Below are 6,004 nucleotides of genomic sequence, written 5' to 3'. Positions count from 1 at the left end.
AAAAAGTGGTAAAAGGAAAGAAATGCATAATGAGATCAGTGTATGCTTGGTTACAGAGTGGACAATAATTTTGTGACTTCTACATTTACAAAAGTTGTTCGAAATTCGCACTGTTTTCTTGAATGCAAGTGTCACATCGTTGAATTATTCCTTCCCGACAAGTACAACTGCCTGATGTGCCGCGAGTTAAGTCATCTAGTGACGTCATATGTTCAAAGAAATTACAATTAAATCAATACCATTAGCTGCTGACAGTGGTTGATATACATCAACGGGGACAGTTGAAAACGTGTGCCCCGACCGGGACTCGAACCCGGGATCTCCTGCTTACATGGCAGACGCTCTATCCATCTAAGCCACCGAGGGCACAGAGGATAGTGCGATTGCAGGGATTTATCACCGGCACGCTCCCCGTGAGACCCAAATTCTCAACTTATTCCACACACTACATTCGTAGTGCTCCTGCCATTATACCCATTATTCTCGGCAGACAATCGACCGCGTCCTGTAAGGGTTTAGGCAAATCGTGTGCATCCACACTGAAGAAGGTCATCAGCCGGTTAGCCTTAAACGATATAAAGATCGCATCTGTTCTTCCGGACATGTCCGAAAGAACAGATGCCATCTTCATATCATATGTTCAACATTTACCGTCCACTTTTCGGGTATTTCCCCAGTGTCTTATATCAAATCAGTCTCATTTACGTCGCTTCGGGGTTTTTAAAAGTTATTAAGAACCACCCGTGTCTCTCCTACGAACTCGACAGCCGCATTTTCTCTGGTGTTTCGGCAGATATTTGCAGTTTCGTTTTTGCAACATATAGTTGGTACCAGTCCAAACAAATCCTGCTCGTCATGTCCTTCACATGACGCCCAGCGTCGACGGAAAGCGTCGGTTTGTTTCTCGTTTGAAACAAAATGATTTTTATGTAATAGTAGTTTAATTTTTTATTGTGGTGGATCCATTTCAGCTAGACTGTTATTTCCAGACCATCTGAGAAAGTTACATAATATTGTTTTATTATAATTTCCATCACTCGTATTTTCAGACATACATATTTGGGATTTACATCCACATATCACCAGTGGTAGCTGTCACTTTGTATTGCATTAGAACGCGTTGTAGATTTAGGAATCTATGCTATAAGCCGTTTTGTGGTTTGCTGCTGTTGTTAATCGCCTTTTCTTGTAATTTTTATAATTTGGCGCTTTATCGTCAGATTTGACAGATTGACAGTCATAACAGTCAAAGATGCTCTGTGGTTACAGCTACAATGGTGTTGACGTTATCGTTTTGGGCTGTATGTGCATGTATTGGATAAAACGTAGTGGCAACACTGCCGTAACATGAAGGATGTGCATCACAGGGCATGCCCGCTGTCTGTAGCTGACAGCAGGGATCAGTTCACGTAGTGCAACGAGCGGCGATGGTTGTCAGTTGCTGTGAGCACTGTCTGAATATGCGGAAGGCCAGTTCGACCGTCCTAACTATAAGATTAGGAAACACGAACAGCGTGCATGGATCAAGATTGAAATGGCATGTGATCGGAGGCACAACAATGTTTCCTTCTGGCACTGCATCTCATCGTCCTTCGTGACAATGCACGATGCCACACCGCGAACCCAGTGCAGGAGCCCCTGCGTACGACGGGGTGGGAGATACGGGAACATCCAACATATTCACTCGATATGAGTCCATGCGATTACGACCTTTCGTCGAAATGAAGAAACCTCTCCCTCGCACGCGCTACAACACAAGAGAGACATCATCAGTACCATAGGGCAGTCGTTCCACGACATCGACAGAGACGGATGCGCTGGCGGTGCACGACGCCTTTCACTTCTGCGGGAGAAGGGGATCGAGATGCGGGCCGATTATATTGAGGGCGTGTAATACAGTGAATGTCTGTCAGTAAGCTCTGGTATGAATTATAACCGTGATGCCACTACTTTTTATCCAACCCCTGTATGATCACTGTAATCTATACGTCTAGGGTAACACTCATCTCAGTAGACTTTCTGAACCTCACATGCAATATCGACAGCCTCATTAACTGCTATCGACTTTGTGACAAGGAAGGATATGAACGTCATTGCTCTTCGTTTCACTAACAGCAATTTAAGCTGTTCGGTCAGGTTCCTGTCTAACCACACACTTGGAAATCGCCACATATTCGGAAATAAAGGGCCAAATATTTATGACAATAAGAATATGAATTATATTGCTGCTCGTTTCAGTCGCAACATTTCAATCTGTCCTCTTAGGTTCCTGCCTAAACAAACATTCGGAAATCGCCACATATTCGGAAATCAACAACCGAATATTTGTGAGAATGGAGAATATGAATTTTTGCTGGTTGTTTCACTCGCAGCAATTTAAAAAGTCTTATTAGGTTCCTGCCTAACCACAAGCTTGAAAATTGCCAAATTTCATCCTTCGTTCTCCAATCAGACGGACATGTAAATAACATTGAATTGCTGCAGAACGCACTCGTATTACTTTCCTAGGTAAGTCCCAGATGTGTTAATAACTTGAAAAAAAAAAGTTTACATGTAGCGGGATGCGAACCTACATCCTTTTTTCCGCTGTGACGCTGGTTTGTTTCTACAAAAGCAGTAACAAAAATGACTAGCTTACCATTAAATGAAATAAATAAGGTGACACCTAATTGCAGTCATCAGTTACAGTACTCATCGAATGAGGAATGATATTCAATCTTTAACAGTAGCACATGGAAACAAATTCGACCCCATTCGAGAGGCATCTTCATCGTCACTTTCAACTGGTAGTAGTTCAGCATTCACATTTTCTTCTTCTACAACCTGAGATTCCTCTTCATTAGTGCCCAGACCCAACTTAATCATTCATGAAATCCTAGAAGTATGCGTCTTAGTCTCCTTCAGAGTAAATTATGGGACAGAAGAGCAGTCTCGAACAATCGAAAAACAGCGTCCCAAAATTCTTCACTGTCTTGTCATTCTTATCAGTTTCACCTTCCTAGCGGCATTCTTAAGGAATTCAAGACCTTTCTTTGCAAACTACACTGGATGTTCGCCTTAATATTTTTTTATCTGCTGTATACTGATTTACTTTCCTAGGGGCGGGAACGCGCCGCATAAATGGGGCCCCTCTTAGTCTAAACCTATCTCCTCTCCACGAGAAATTCAGGTATCCCTAACCTATACCTATTCTATTGAAGAAAATTAGGAGCATGTTGCCACATTTCTTATTTTTTTCGAATTCAGTTTCCATATACTCTCATGTTCACGTAAAACAGAACGACTAGAGATAGGACGTCCGTATTCATAGGACATGTACGAGTACATAAGTACGTTCTGCAGAAACGCTTAGCATTTCAGTCTCCTCGGTCAGCACGTGTCCTGTTGCCTAGAAGGCACAGGTTCCATCGTGGCCCCTGATGACTTGTGCCACGCATGATAGCATCGACGCGTATAAGTCGCGAATGGCGTCCTGTGGCGTATCCATCCACGCTGCACTCTCCTGGTTCCAAACTTCATTTATAGTGGCTGGTACCCATCGTTTCACCACATCCCACACATTTTCGATTTTCGATTGGCGGCAATACTGGTGATCTCGCGGACATCATGTGACACCAAGAAGGCAAGTGTTCGTGCAGTACCATGTGGTCGTGCATTGTCTTGCTGAAAATGGCGTCTGGGGTGTTGTGCAGAAAGATTATGGCTACGGTCGCAGGATGTCATTCACGTAGATCACATTGGTCTCAGTGCCCTGGACATGCACAAACTGTGATTATTGATGGAACCCAGTAGTACCTCACACCATAATGTCTTGAGTAAAAGCTGTATCTCTCGTGCGAATGCAGTCACTGTAATGCCGCTCACTCTGTCTGCGGCGAACCTAATGCGGCATCATTATCAAACAAACAGAACCTGGATTCGTCCAAAAACACTATCTGATGACATTCCTGTCCCTAGTGACGTCGCTCCATAAACCACTGTCTTCTAGCATGTTTCATCAAAGGTAGGCGGAGAAGTGGACGACGCGCACGTAACCCGTGCCGTAATAAACGGCGACGGACTGTCACCCTGATAGCGTACGATGTGTTACACTTTTCCACTGTTGCGCCAGAGACGATTAGGACGCACATCTGTCTTGCAACGCCATTCGAATGAAACGTCGATCTTCTTGGGGAGTGGTCTGGGTGGTGTTACCTGACCCATCTCGTCGTGTTCTACATCTACATACATACTCCGCAATCCACCATACGGTGCGTGGCGGAGGTGCCTCGTACGACAACTAGCATCTTCTCTCCCTGTTCCACTCCCAAACAGAACGCGGGAAAAATGACTGCCTATATGCCTCTCTACGAGCCCTAATCTCTCTTATCTTTGTGGTCTTTCCGCGGAATATAATTTGGTGGCAGTAAAATTGTACAGCAGTCAGCCTCAAACGCTGGTTCTCTAAATTTCCTCAGTAGCGATTCACGAAAAGAACGCCTCCTTTCCTCTAGAGACTCCCACCCGAGTTCCTGAAGCATTTCCGTAACACTCGCGTGATGATCAAACCTATCAGTAACAAATCTAGCAGCCCGCCTCTGAATTGCTTCTATGTCGTCCCTCAATCCGACCTGATAGGGATCCCAAACGCTCGAGCAGTACTTAACAATAGGTCGGTTTAGTGTTTCATAAGCGGTCTCCTTTACAGATGAACCACATCTTCCCAAAATTCTACCAAAGAACCGAAGACGACTACACGCCTTCCCCACAACTGCCATTACATGCTTGTCCCGATTCATATCGCTCTGCAATATTACGCCCAATTATTTAATCGACGTGACTGTGTCAAGCGCTACACAATTAATGGAGTATTCAAACATTACGGGATTCTTTTTCCTATTCATCTGCATTAATTTATATTTATGTATATTTAGAGTTATCTGCCATTCCTTACACCAATCACAAATCCTGTCCAAGTCATCTTGTATCCTCCGACAGTCACTCAACGACGACACCTTCCCGTACACCACAGCATCATCAGCAAACAGCCGCACATTGCTATCCATCCCATCCAAAAGATCATTTATGTAGATAGAAAACAACAGCAGACCTACCACACTTCCCTGGGCACTCCAGATGATACCCTCACCTCCGATGAACATTCACCATCGAGGACAACGTACTGGGTCCTGTTAGTTAAGAAGTCTTCGAGCCACTCACATATTTGGGAACCAATCCCATATGCTCGTACCTTAGTTAGGAGTCTGCAGTGGGGCACCGAGTCAAACGCTTTCCGAAAGTCAAGGAATATGGCATCCGTCTGATACCCTTCATCCATGGTTCGCAAGATATCATTTGAAAAAAGGGCGATTTGCGTTTCTCAGGAGCGATGATATCTAAAGCCGTGCTGATGCATGGGCAGCAACTTCTCTGTCTCAAGAAAATTCATTATATTCTACAGTCTTCCTGAATCATTCTGCACATAGCCGTTGCATTGCCGAAAAATTTCGTCCCACACGAGCACCATTTTCTCAGATGGTTGCATCACATTCTCTCATGCCAGTACAAACCGACAGTTTGACAGCACATTCGCGCAAACGTCTGCGAGGCGTCCTGTACGTCTGCTCAAGTCACGTTTATCGATTACCTTCGCTTTATAGCGACAACGAGAGCCGCAGGCACATTTTACTCACAGGTAGCGTTGCGACGCAATATAGATGATGACCTTGAACCCGCGCGGACTGAGATGATCCAAACATACTATTCTTACTGTACATTGATTATCAGACTGGAAGTGGTAACATTTATAGTTCTTATTGCCGTGTTGAAAAGATCATACCATCAGGGGAAATCGGTAGTTTGCAGAGCCCTTGTCCACTTTCGTCATGACACAGGAAGTTCTTTCTTGCTTCTTAATGGGTGACACTGGAAAGGCAACTAACAGAAATCAAATTAAAACAGGACGATTGAGTATAACCATCTTGAGGTTAAAGATCTCGTGTTTACGAGTGCTTACAAATAAATT

At 44.2% G+C, this 6,004-nt stretch overlaps 1 non-coding gene across 1 annotated transcript; it reads right to left on the bottom strand.

Annotated features, from left to right (window-relative positions):
* Window positions 1–292: 292 nt before the first annotated feature.
* Window positions 293–367, bottom strand: Trnat-ugu. Its single transcript has one exon. It is a non-coding gene; the product is annotated as a tRNA-Thr (tRNA).
* Between the last annotated feature and the right edge of the window lie 5,637 nt (window positions 368–6,004).

Source organism: Schistocerca piceifrons, chromosome 5 (assembly GCF_021461385.2).
Source record: "Schistocerca piceifrons isolate TAMUIC-IGC-003096 chromosome 5, iqSchPice1.1, whole genome shotgun sequence".
NCBI lineage: Eukaryota > Metazoa > Arthropoda > Insecta > Orthoptera > Acrididae > Schistocerca > Schistocerca piceifrons.
The sequence above is the reverse complement of the archived record's forward strand: the minus strand, read 5'-3'. Positions and strand labels throughout refer to the sequence as shown.